This window comes from Medicago sativa, chromosome 7 (genome assembly GCF_051527215.1).
Source record: "Medicago sativa cultivar Bolivia chromosome 7, Bolivia_mono, whole genome shotgun sequence".
In the NCBI taxonomy this organism is placed as follows: domain Eukaryota; kingdom Viridiplantae; phylum Streptophyta; class Magnoliopsida; order Fabales; family Fabaceae; genus Medicago; species Medicago sativa.
The window spans coordinates 47,569,447-47,583,293 of record NC_140755.1 but is presented as its reverse complement, the minus strand read 5'-3'; the positions used below and the strand labels follow the sequence as shown (position 1 = coordinate 47,583,293).

Below are 13,847 nucleotides of genomic sequence, written 5' to 3'. Positions count from 1 at the left end.
CTCACCTTTTTCTCAATTGCACGTGAAAACAGTTTTTGTCTGACGTTTTTTTTTTTACTCAAAACTATAACCTCTCCTTTTCTCACTTAACTCCCACTAAACTCACATAATTACTACTTAATTCCCATTAACCAAAATAAATATATTTCTATATTATTTCTATTTTATTAAATAACAAAACAACATATATTTAAATAAAACACATCACACCCAAAAGTCATATATTTCACATAAAATCATATATATAACCAATCAAGTCATATAAAAATATTCACACATTTACTAAAAATAATAGAGTAAAAATGGGGCGCTACAATTTCTTTGGCTTTGCGATTGAAGTTTCTGTTTTTTCTATCGGCTTGGCTAAGCTTGTTGGCAATGGTAACTTCAGTCTCTATTCCTTTGTTGGAAATGGTAACTTCAATCTCTATTCCTTTTTAGCTGTTATTTGGATATATTCATTCACAATGTGTATATTGGAGTGGCCTTTGTTGATTTTGATAGAAGTATTGATTGGTAAGCAACCCATGGAGAGAATTCTGAACTTTCTTTCAATTTCACAACTCTGTAGAAGCTCAATCTTTATCGCTAATAAGCAAGTTCTGCCACTATCGCATAGTCCGATTTGTGTGCTGTGTCTTTGTGATGTTACTGTTGTTGCTGAATATCTTGTGATATCTCACATGTTTAGAGTTAAGTTTCATTTCACAATCAAAGATGGGCTTCAAGAATTGGAAACTAGTGGTGACATCAAGGATGTTAAAATTGAAGAGAATATCAGCAGGTTTTGGTGTTGTTATAGTAATGATAATAACATACTCTTGGTCTATGAATATACCCTAAATTCTAGCTGAACTCAGTATGTTGAATGGCAAGGAATGTTTGTTTGATAATGAGCTTTGTTTGTATAAAACCCAACAATATATTGGGTCCCACTGAGAATGCATCCCTCACACAATTGGCATTAATTGTTAGTCATGTAACAAGGTTGGAATATTCAGTACCTCACACTTATTGGGTTATGATGGGATAAAACCGCAAGTGCACGGTTTACCGATGTAGTAATAAAAAATTATCGTTCCGACAGGGAGTTATGAATTCAATTAACTTTCAACAATGATTAGAAAAGAGTTTTAGTTGAAAAGTTTGGATTTTGCTTTAAAAGAGAATTAATGATAATAATAAAAGGTGCCTTGAGATTATTGGTCCGTCATGGTGACAAACCCTTCACAAACCAAACCTTTAAACTTATAACTTTATGTTAGACATAATTTCTAAAGACAAGTTTCTCTTTGGCCTATCACATCTCCTTTCGATCTCAGTGAATGTGTTCCTCTAGCAACCACGCCTATTTTCATGGTTGATTGCCTTTGGAATCCTTGAAGCTCGAAACTTTATGTGTCTCAAGGTTTGCTAGACTATTTTCATGTTTCGCATTCCTTGTCTAAATTCACTTGTTCGAATATCATAACTCCACTTTCGTTTTATGAATTGATATTCGAGATGATGAATTAACAATTATCAAACCCTCCACTTTCGCTTCTACAGTTTGATAATGGTTAATTCATGTTAAAACGGTGAATTTAGATTAGAAATTAGGGTTACATAAAATGAAGGTTTAAAGCTTGGTTTGATTAAGATTATGTCATTTGGCTTATCTAACAATCCCAAGGCAAGAAGAGTCTACTCACTCACGTTCATTGTAGACATAGAAGAGAAGAAGAAGAACATAAAAGTAACTAACAATAAAATAAAGGTGAACTTTTATTTCAAGAACAAAAGATGAATTGTTGTGATAGCTAGCTACTCTATTTATAGTCTATAACGACTTAAAACCTAAGCAATACATCACTAGAATGTTCCACAAGAAACCAAGGTTTTTTAGGTCAGAAATAAACTAATAGGTAGCTTGTCCGGCAAGCAAAAGCAACAAAAGGACTAAAGTGGGGCGCGCCTCTTGTATATATTTGTACAAGATCTTCAAATTCTTTGCAAGGATATTTTTTTAAGAGATATTCATATTTTTGTCCTCAATCATTGCACCAGATATTTTTGTATAAGATCTTTTATATCTTTGGCACGAATCAGCTCCATTTCTCCTTTCTTTTGGTCCAAGACTCACTCTTTAGAATATTTGTTCCTAAAATATAATAACTTGCAATTGTAGTAAAAGAGTTCTAAAAAGGAAATAATCTTAAATAAAATAAACTCAAATATAATTAAAACGGACTTAAATATTATATTAAAATAACTAATTATTGACTCAACAGTCCTTATCATCCCTACCTCTTTCCTACTCCATATGGTGCAAGTCAATGTGTTCAACAATCTAACCATAGTATCTCTAATACCTAGTGTAATCATAGTATTACTATCAGGGTACCTGCAAGCAGATATAGGTCTAGAGACAAGAGTTTTATACCTATTCCTTTATTCGGTATCTTTGAATTTGATGTCATGGTTCATGACGGTTGATTTCTTCCTCCCTGCATCATCATCTGAGCCAACAATCTTCTTCCCAAAAAAAAAAAATTCATAGGCACGGCCGTGCCACCATAGGCACGGGCCGTGCCTAGTCTCTGGTCTTAGACACAAATTATTTTTTTTTTCAATTTTCTTTTTCCTTCGCATCATCTTGGACAAGTACCTACACAACAAATTAAAACACACAAAAATAAAGAAATTAAATTCGTGGGTTGCCTCCCACGAAGCACTCGTTTAAAGTCATTAGCTTGACGATTAGAAGGTTTCTCTATCATATACCTAACCTTTCACAAAAGGACAAGGGCATCAAACTAACATTCTCTCCCAAATCACACATGACTTTCTCAATGGTTTCAGATCCTATGACACAAGGTATGTAAAAACTTTTTGGATTCTTAAGTTTAGATGACAATTTGTTTGGAAGGATTTCAATAAAATTCCTAAACTGATCATCTAACTTGGATTTAACCAAACCTTGTGTTGATGGAATTTTAGGCTCATGAGGTGGTGAAACAAATGGCTTTTCATTCTCTCATATGGCTTTCTCACTTTGAGGCTCATCACTCCCTATCTCTCCCTCATTGTTCTCAACGGGGTCCTTTAATTGTTTACCATCCCTAAGAGTAATAGCACTTATATGGCATTTGGGGTTGGTTTCAGTTTGACTCGGAAAGACTCCGGGGGTTTGAGAGGAAATAGCTACTTGTTGGGCTACTTGAGAGATTTGAGTTTCTAACATTTTAGTGTGAGTAGCAATGGAGTCCACTTTTGATGTTAGCTTGACAAGAGAGTCATTCAAAAATCCAGTTTGATTTTTAAGTTCTTGAAATTGTTTGGGTTGATCCATAACATATTTTTCTAGTAAAATTTCCAAGCTGGATTTCTGAGGGACTCTTTGGTTGTTTGCATAACCTGGTGGTGCTGTTTGTTGTCCAAAGGGATTTTGAGGAGTTTTGTTATAAAATTTTTGGTTTGACCTCATCCCTTGATTATATTGATCATAGTTCAATTGCTCGGGACTTTCAACAGCACTACCTAGTTGGCATTCAACGCTAGTATGGCCAAGTATTCCACAAACTTCCCATGGTGGTGAAACAGGAGCAGGTGTGACAACACTTGGTATTTATTTTATCAAATTTTTGTGTAAGTGCATCAACCTTAGCAGCTAGATGATCAAAGAAAGAAATTTCATACATACCTGCCTCTTTTTTAGAGCGTAAAGAAGTAGTGATGACTCTCTCACTTGTCCACTGATAGTGGTTTTGTGCCATGTCCTCGATCAAAGCATATGCTGCTGTGTAAGTTTTATTCATCAAAGCTCCACCTGCAGCTGCATCAACATAAATTTTTGTGGTATACAAAAGACCATTATAAAAAGTGTGAATAATAAGCCACTTCTCTAAACCATGATGGGGGCAAAGCCTAAGCATTTCTTTGAAACGCTCCCACACATCGTAAAGAGATTCTCCATCTTTTTGAGTGAATTGTGTGATTTGATTCCTTAATTGAGTAGTTTTAGAATGTGGAAAGAATCGGGCAAGAAAAACTTGCCTCATTTGGTGCCATGAAGTGATAGAACCAATTTCCAATGAATAAAACCAAGCACTAGCTCTATCCCCTAAGGAAAAAGGAAAGAGGTGCAACCTTACAGCCTCTTGGTTTGCCTTCAAGGTTCCACTGAGTCTTAAAAAAATTGAAATATGAAAATTCGGATCCTCAGTGGGTGATCCTAAAAATTGATTTTGCTGCACTAAGTAAATAAGTGCAGATTTTATTTCAAAATTGTCCTCAACTATTGGGTACACAATAACAACGTATGACTCATCTGAAGATGGGATTGCATAGTCCTTAAGAGTGTGTTCCTTAGCCATATCATTATTATTTCATGCTTCTCAAGAAGTTAAAGGCAAAAGAAAGAAATAGAAAAAGAAAGAAAGAAAAAATAAAATAAAGTAATTTTTTTCAGTCTAATCGTTAAAAAAAATTAATCAAATTGCAATAACTCCCCGGCAACGGCGCCAAAAGCTTGATGGGATAAAACCGCAAGTGCACGGTTTACCGATGTAGTAATAAAAAAGTATCGTTCCGACAGGGAGTTATGAATTCAATTAACTTTCAACAATGATTAGAAAAGAGTTTTAGTTGAAAAGTTTTGGATTTTGCTTTAAAAGAGAAATAACGATAATAATAAAAGGTGCCTTGAGATTATTGGTCCGTCATGGTGACAAACCCTTCACAAACCAAACCTTTAAACTTATAACTTTATGTTAGACCTAATTTCTAAAGACAAGTTTCTCTTTGGCCTATCACATCTCCTTTCGGTCTCAGTGAGTGTGTTCCTCTAGCAACCACGCCTATTTTCATGGTTGATTGCCTTTGGAATCCTTGAAGCTCGAAACTTTATGTGTCTCAAGGTTTGCTAGACTATTTTCATGTTTTGCAATCCTTGTCTAAATTCACTTGTTCGAATATCAAAACTCCACTTTCGTTTTATGAATTGATATTTGAGATGATGAATTAACAATTATCATACTCTCCACTTTCGCTTCTACGGTTTGATAATGGTTAATTCATGTTAAAACGGTGAATTTAGATTAGAAATTAGGGATACATAAAATTAAGGTTTAAAGCTTGGTTTGATTAACATTATGTCATTAGACTTATCCAACAATCCCAAGGCACGAAGAGTCTACTCACTCACGCTCATTGTAGACATAGAAGAGAAGAAGAACATAAAAGTAAATAACAATAAAATAAAGGTGAACTTTTATTCCAAGAACAAAAGATGAATTGTTGTGATAGCTAGCTACTCTATTTATAGTCTATAACGACTTAAAACCTAAGCAATACATCACTAGAATGTTCCACAAGAAACCAAGGGCTTTTAGGTCAGAAATAAACTAATAGGTAGCTTGTCCGGAAAGCAAAAGCAGCAAAAGGACTAAAGTGGGGCGCGCCTCTTGTATATATTTGTACAAGATCTTCAAATTCTTTGCACAGGATATTTTTGTATGAGATATTCATATTTTTGTCTCAATCCTTGCACCAGATATTTTTGTATAAGATCTTTTATATTTTTGGCACAAATCAGCTCCAATTCTCCTTTCTTTTGCTCCAAGACTCAATCTTTAGAATATTTGTTCATGAAATATAATAACTTGCAATTGTAGTAAAAGAGTTCTAAAAAGGAAATAAACTTAAATAAAATAAACTCAAATATAAATAAAACGGACTTAAATATTATATTAAAATAACTAATTATTGACTCATCAGGTTACTTTTGTTTCTTACGTTGGATTAGTTTATGGTAACACATCTGGTGCTGTTACATTACTCATGAGCAAAGGGAATAGTGTTTTGTGTTATAAGCTAGCATCATGGATCAAGCACATCAAGAATTGGGATCCGGGTGACACTGGTTGTTCCATCCATTTAAAGGTTCCTTAAAATTTCAACAACGGGATCCGGGTGGATACTATATTGCTCATTTGATATGTTCATTCAATTTGGATTTCACTTGGAAGGTTGCTCCTATCACCAAACATCATTGTCGTAACTTCAACCTTGAGGACAAGGTTGATTTTTTAATGGGGGTGGTAATGTTATGATATCAATAGAAGAAAAGCTAAGTCATCAAAGTGGAATCAACAAAGTGGTTAATGACAATGAACATGTGTCAATTGATCCAACAATTAAGGGAATAAATCTAAGAGAAAGTATTATTTGAACCCTATAAAAGGAAGAAAGGATTTGCAAGAAATGTGTCTAGAAAATGATTGGAATATATCACTCTCTTCTCTCAGTGAGCTTTATGCTCTTCTGGATGCTATTAGTCTTGTACTTAGGCTATAACATTGTTATCCTTCTTTACCTTTCCTTTATCATTCTAACAAATTGTTGAATAAAACTTTAGTACTTCAATTCTTCATCTGTGTTGAATTACTGAGTTGTTACATATTAATACCTCTACTATATGTCTATCAATATGATTCATCATCATCGGTTCATGGATATGCATGAATAGAATCCTCTATTTGGATTGTCTCTTATTTGTTTTCATTATTGTTCTCAGGTGTCTCTCCATTGCTCTCAACAATTTATCAATTGTTCATCCTATCTACACCATAGTTCTCTGCATCTACCTCATTGTTCATGGAATTATGAATTCTGAAGCGACTAAAAGAAATCAATGCACTACTCTGGCGTGACCATATATTTCCCTAATCATTTTTGTATTTTGTTACTCAAAATAACATGTTTCCGCTATTAGGAGTTTCAATCCTTAAACGTGTTGTAGGTCGATGTCCATTATAATCCTCTAGCCATAAAACTTCATGTGCTCTATAATGATATTCTTGATAAAATGCTTTAAGAACTAAAACATAACACTTAAGCTGAAAAACATTATGTACTAGAATAAAAACTAAAATAAAAAAATGACAAAAACAACAAATGAATAGAATAAATAAATTTAGAAGAATGTCATACCAAATCAGTAAGAAAAATTCTATTACTCATCTAAGCAAATTGAACTCCTCGACCAAATGAATAAAAAAAGGCATTACACAAAAACCAAAACATATTTAACATTGAAAGGCTAACAAATGAACATATATATACATATTTAAAACAAGGGTTTCTTTTGCAATGGAGAGTTGAGAAATAAAGTACAGAAACATAACTTACACGAATTTCTAAATCATGTTTAATAGGTATGAAGTTGGATGTCTAAGCATATGTTTGGAATGGTGTTGGATTTGGACAAAATCATGTTGAAAACCACGGCAATGCAAAAGCTTGATATATTAGCTTCAGAATTTTCATACCAATCGTGCATTTGCACTTAGGCATGACAATGGGGCGGGGTGGAGACGGGTTTTGCCTTCCCCATCCCCACCCCCTACTCCGATATACTTACTCATTACCCTACCCATATCCAGTAGGGATGAAAAATTGAATCCCATTCCCATCCCCATTGGGTTTGGGTATTCCCGCCCCTTCCCCTTCCCCGTCCCCGTAGGGATGAAACTTGTATTGATATTAAAGAGTGATATTACAAAATGATTGAATTAGCCCACTAATGGGGTGGTTACAACTATATATACTACTTTTAGGACTAGTACTACTTGAAGCTAAACTATATCTCTAATAGTCCCCCGCAAGTTGGAAGGTGTTCACAACACTTCCAACTTGGGATGAGAAATACAAAAGTACTTTGAACAAAATAAATGACAAGAAGAGATGCCGGAAACACACCGACTAAAAGCAAAGTCATCAAACAAGTGCTTATCCAACAAGAAGAAACCACAACTCAAGGTTTAACTGTAACAGCCCGATTTTCGCTAGATTTATTTTATTATTTATTTATGTGTGTTGTGTGTGCTATTATGTGATTATTTGCATCTGTGTGTATTTTTGGTTGGGAATTGTAGAATTCGGTGTATAAGGGTATTTTAGTCATTTTGGACTTAGGGGCATTTTGGTCATTTTGAGAGTAGGGGTAATTTTGTAATTTTGGATGAGAATTATTTTAGTGCTTAGTAAGAGTATTATTTTACCAAGTTACTAGAGAGAGTGTAGTAATCATTTTATTTACCGGTAAGTGACCGTTAGTGTTGTAATTTACCATTAAGTGAGTAGTGACATTTTGGGTGTTAGAATAGAAATGGGTTAGGCCCATTAAGGTTTGAGAGATAAGCCCAATTGAATAGAGCACATATATAAACTCTAGTTGTTGGTGAAAATTAAGTTTCACAACATTTCACATTTCATTTCATTTGGGAAGAGAAGAGATAGAAGCTTGAAAGTAGAACAAGATCAAGGGCTAGAGCTAGAGGAGGGGATTCATCATCTAGGAGCTAAATTGAGGCTTGAATTAAAGATTCTTGGTGTTAGAGGTAAGGGGGGTTAGTTTTTGATCATAATTTCATCATTTTTCATTTGTACCCATTTTTATGAAATTGATAAATTGAATCTAATTGCTCTAAATTCGTGCATGATTGTTGTTGTTATGATTGAGAACATGATTTGTATGATAATTGCATGTTATTATGTGAATTAGCATGTTGAAATGTGCATTTGTGGGTATATTGTGTTCTTGAGCAATTTTGATGAAAAATGAGGTTGTGATGTTGAATTGTGCATGAATTTGTGTTCATTAGTTGTTGTTGATGATTGTTGAGCTGTTGGAATCGAATTGGTGTAACTGGAATCATTGTTTATGGATTTATGAGGAGATTTGTGGTTATGTTGGTGTTTTGAAAGAATTTTGTGAATTTGATGAAATGAGCTATGTTGTTGTTTTTAACACTTGAATCATGTTTGTTTAAGTGTATTGAACCTGTTTTGACCCATAAACACTTTCTGGAAGTTGATTTGGGAGTTGGGGGTTTGAAAATTGGGATTTTGGGCAAAAATGGTGTAAAAACCCGTAACTACTGAATAAATTCGCTAGAACTGCGCTAATAGCGAAACTGTCTGGAGTTATTACGCTAATAGCTCAAACTACGCTAATAGCGAAATTGCTCAGAAACAACTTTTCTGTTTCGCGTTCTTGCGTCTTTTTCCCTCGTTTCTATTTTGATCTGGTCTTTGGTGTAAACATGAAAGTTGTAGATAATTTTGTTAGCTTTCCAATGGCTTTGGTTTTACTTGAAAATGATTTTTGGTTTTTGAGTTATGAGAAAAATACTCCAAGGAGGTCTTAGAGAAAATTTTACGAAAAATCCGTATAACTATTTCTAAGTCGACCCAAACCTTATGGATTGTTTCCAAACTTCAAACTTGGGTTTTATGAGTTCAATTAAGGTGTTTAATACTATCTAATCTATGAGGTGATGGATCTAACTTGTTTTGCTTTGAAAATGGAAAATTTTGTAAAGAGTGGAAAAGTGAGACGAACTTTGAGTTTTTCTTGAATTCATCGTATTTAGCCGATGAAATGCTTATGTATCCTCTACTGCACCTATAAGTGACTTGTGAGAATACATGGCATAGGCAATTGAGTTTGTAGAGTTGGTTTTGGTTCATAACTTCTATTATTTTTAAATGGTGACTTTTGGAGACAGACTTGGTAGAAAATGACTCTTTTGAACTAAAGTCTTATGAATCTTTTGTGAATGGTCACATATGATTAAATAATTGTGTTTGAATGATTGTGGAAGGTTGAGAATGATGTTTGTCATAAATTGTTGTGTTATTCCATTTTACTTGGTTTATGTGATGTAAATGGAAATGAATTGTAAATCGATGTTGATGTATGTTGATAATTAAGATGAGGATGATGTTGTTGGTTGTTGATGAATATGATGATGATTATGTTGATGATGTTGATGTATGTTGATGACTCTTATTTGATTGTGATTGTTGAAAGTGTGGACACGTATACTTGATAATGCAGTTGTTGTTGAGGTAGTCAATGTAATTGGAGGTGTACTTTTACATTGTCGTTGTTATGTTGAAGTTGTGCATTATCGGGTCGTTGTTGTATGTCCATGCATCATGATCATGTTGAGTCATATGTTGAAATGTAAAAGGAGGCGTACTTTTACATAGTTGTTGTAAGAGGAGGTGTACTCTTACATGTAAGAGGAGGTGTACTCTTACATAGATGTTTTGGTGGCATCTGTTGTTGTTGATCTGGTACCACATGCATATATGTGTCGAGTTAGGCGCATTGCATATTGAAATGTTATCTTGTTGGTGCATGTGAGTGGTTATTGTTGATGATAAGTGTGTTTGATGAATACATACTCGTGACATTTGGAATTTAATGGTTGATGAGTTGTGACATAATTGAATATGTGACTTGATGAATTTGTGTATTGGTGAAATTTGGTTAATGTTGTGATCTAGGTGGATTGGTGTATATGTAAATTGGTGGACCTTGTTGATGGTTGTAAATAATTGAACTATGTTCTAATTGCATGTCTTACTTGTTTGTGCTTATACACTTGGTGAATCTACTTGATGATAATTAATTTGATGATAATGATGAGATGAGAATTGTATATGTATATATATATGATGTGGAGATCTCTTTGTTGATGATGATTTACTTGCTTATAACTTTGAAATGATGAACTGTACTTGTTGAGTTAAGTATGCTAAGTGAAGAATGAGGTGAGTAATCCTTTCATTGATTGTTATTGATAAATGATGAGATTGTGTCAATGTCTTGATTAGAGAATGAATATGTCTGATATGCTATGATAGCTTGAGGTGCAAGTAATGAGGGATATTAATCATGTGATGCTAGTATTCTAGGAGGGATGGTTATGTATGTGTGATATGTATGAATCCTTGAATGCTATGTTTTCGTATGGATTATTATTAATGTAATACTTACCCCCAGTGGTTTCGACCGCCTACCTGTCTATATGGATGGGTAGGCGTTGTGCAGGACTAGACGCTTGGTGAGTTTGCTTGTTGGATGTTTGGACCACGGGAGCTTTCTCCGTTGTCGTGTCAGTGTCGTAGTATCTAGGCTCTGATTAGGCTTAGTGTCTATTTGTTGTTTTGGATTCTGTTGCTATGTTGTTGCTATTGTCCACTTGACGGACTTGGAATATTTTCATATGAGGATATATTTGATCACGGCATGTATATTGTTATACCCTAATTTTGGACCTAAAAATACTTGTTCAAAATTTTCTTTCATCTTTGATATATGTCTATTATTCTTGAAGAATTGCCAATTTGCTATTGTTTACACTGACATTTTACTCTGCTTTATCTCTCAACTTAGCTTTACAAATCTTTTCAACTGTGTATTTGTCCATGTTTTCTTGCATTTCAAGTCATCCAAGACATTTTTCTTGCATTTCATGTCATTTTAATTTGTCTCTGATCAATTGCATATTTCTCAGCATTTTATTTCAATGTTATTTGCAAAATTCATGAAAAAGGGCATTTTAGTCATTTCCTGCATTCAAATTCGTTTTAGTCCTTGAAAATTGTTTGAGTTTTTTCATTTGGTTTGTGTCCTTGTTTCAATCTCATGTTAAAATCCATTTCAAAAAATTACGTTTAAAGTCATTTTGAGTCAGTTTAGCCCCTAGGGGCATTTTAGTCATTTCCAGTGTTAAAGCTCTGTTTAATCCCTGAAAAATTGTCTCTGAGTCTTTTAATTTGCCTGAAATAAACTCTTACTTTAATTCTCTGTTAAAAAACCACTTTAAAATTGCATTTGAGTCATTTTGAGTCATTTTAGTCCCTAGGGGCATTTTGGTCATTTCACATAAAATTTCTGGTGCGTTTTAATCCATTTTGTTGTTTTTAATCGTTTCACTCTATGTTAACTTTCAATTTACTTTTTTTTTTCCAATTTTAGTCTTGATTTTCACTTTAGTCCTTGTACTTTTGTTATTTTCATTTCAACCCTTTTTGAGTTTGTTATGGTCAAGGTCAAAGTTGGTCAAAGTTTGTTACTACTTAGTCCATGTGGCACTTTCCCATTGGTCAAGAATTATTGCATGGCACCTATAAATCCAACCCACCTCACAATTTCTCATTCAACCATTAATCATTTCACAAAAACTCCACAAAAAAAAAATCACAAAATTCATAATTATTTTTCCCCCACTTTCTCTCTCATCTAACTAACTTTTTCCACTTTCTCTCTCTTCTAACTAACCACATCTTCAACCTCCATAACCACCACCTTCAACCTCCGTAACCACCATCTTCAACCTCCATAACTTTCCCAAAAACCCTAAATCCACAAAAACTTCCATTTCACAGAATCAAAAACCCAAAAAATGAAGAACAGTATGAAGATCATATCAATCTCATGAACACACAATTTCCAGAATTCTCAAATCACACGAACACATATCCATTTTCGGATCATCTTCCTCAACCACACAAAATCCAAATTGTGAATTCATTCACCATAACCAAAACAAACTCGATTTGGAGCTGAACAACACAAACAGTAACACAAATTCGTCCCTGCTCTTGTCAAACACCAGATTCCGAAAATAAATCCATGATATAGAGTCCTAAGCTTGAATCCGTGAAGATGAAGAAGGATAAGATCGAGTTTGTGGACAGATAGAAGCAAGAACAGGAACGAATTGAAGCTAGTTCAATTCAAAGAAGAAGAATGGAACCGAAGCTGTAGCATTAAACACGTTTCAATCAAGCCGGATTCGAAGTGAAGAAGAAGTTGAGGTAGTTTCCCTCCTCTTTTTCCATTTAATGTGTGTTAGATCTAGAAGATTTGGAGCTTTTTTTTTTGAAAATCTGAATTGAAAAATGAATGGAGGAAGAAGGAAAGAGCAGTGATGCTGCTGAATGTTTTGAGAAGAAGAAGCTTTTGCCCGAACTGGTTTTACGTTAGTCTTGCTGGGTCGGTTCGGTTGAACCGACCCGTTCCTGAACCGGTCCAGTTTTCTTTGACCCGATCTGATTCCATATGTTTTGGTTTTGGCCCATTCTGCATGTCTGTGTGATGGTTGCTACGTGAACCCCCTTTCCTGTACGTTTTATTGAATTTCTTGCTCACTGCACCCCCTGCCTTGCCTAAAACTCTTGTAAAAATTCCTAAAAAATCTACACATGTTCTTGATGATTTTTGTGATGTTTTTGTGCTATTTGTTCCCTGGAAAACTTGATAAAAAGTATTGATGCATTTTCTTGCTATTTTCTTGAGTTTTGTATTAAAAAACCTATGCAAAATTGCTTGATTTTCATTCTAATTCTTGAAAATAGTTGTGATCCATGCTATATGATTTTGTGAAGTTCTTTACCTATTGTTTTGAGTGTGTTTTGCTGCATGTGTGGGAGTAATGATTAATTGCTTGCTTTGTAAGTTTTGTTTGTGGATAAATAATGTGAATATGTCTAAAGTCACTTCCAAAATGCAAGGCTTATCATGTTGTTTTGATTCTCATTCTACAACCTGAGTTTGTGCCTTTAAAAAATGTGGGGAATTATGAGAATCATAGGCCATATGATTCTTGTATTTTTGAAGTGGAGTTTTTAGCTATATTTTGCATTATCTTGTGTTAATTTCTATGCTCTTGTTGTAGTGTTCCTCTTGCTTTACTTTTACCATATTACACCTTATGCTACTAACAATTTCATTGTGTTTCATTCATTTCATAAACATTTCATCCTCCCTTTCACATTCTTAGCCCTTATTTTCTTGCATTTTACAATTCATGCAATACTTAGAATGTAAAGACCTAGGAATTCTTGTAATTTACTTTATGCTTTTAAATTCTTGTAAGACCAAAGCATGTATCTAGGCCAATGATGTAAAGGACAATGGACTCTAATAATGTACACCGACACAAGCACCGACACATGCACACACATCACATAGATACTTTAGATGTATGTTTAGGGTATGCATGCCT

The 13,847-nt window shown here is 34.1% G+C and overlaps 1 non-coding gene across 1 annotated transcript; it reads left to right on the top strand.

The window, feature by feature from the left end:
- Positions 1-3,885: 3,885 nt before the first annotated feature.
- On the top strand, positions 3,886-3,992 carry LOC146906290 (small nucleolar RNA R71). The gene has a single exon (XR_015020868.1). It is a non-coding gene; the product is annotated as a small nucleolar RNA R71 (small nucleolar RNA).
- The last annotated feature ends 9,855 nt before the right edge of the window (positions 3,993-13,847 follow it).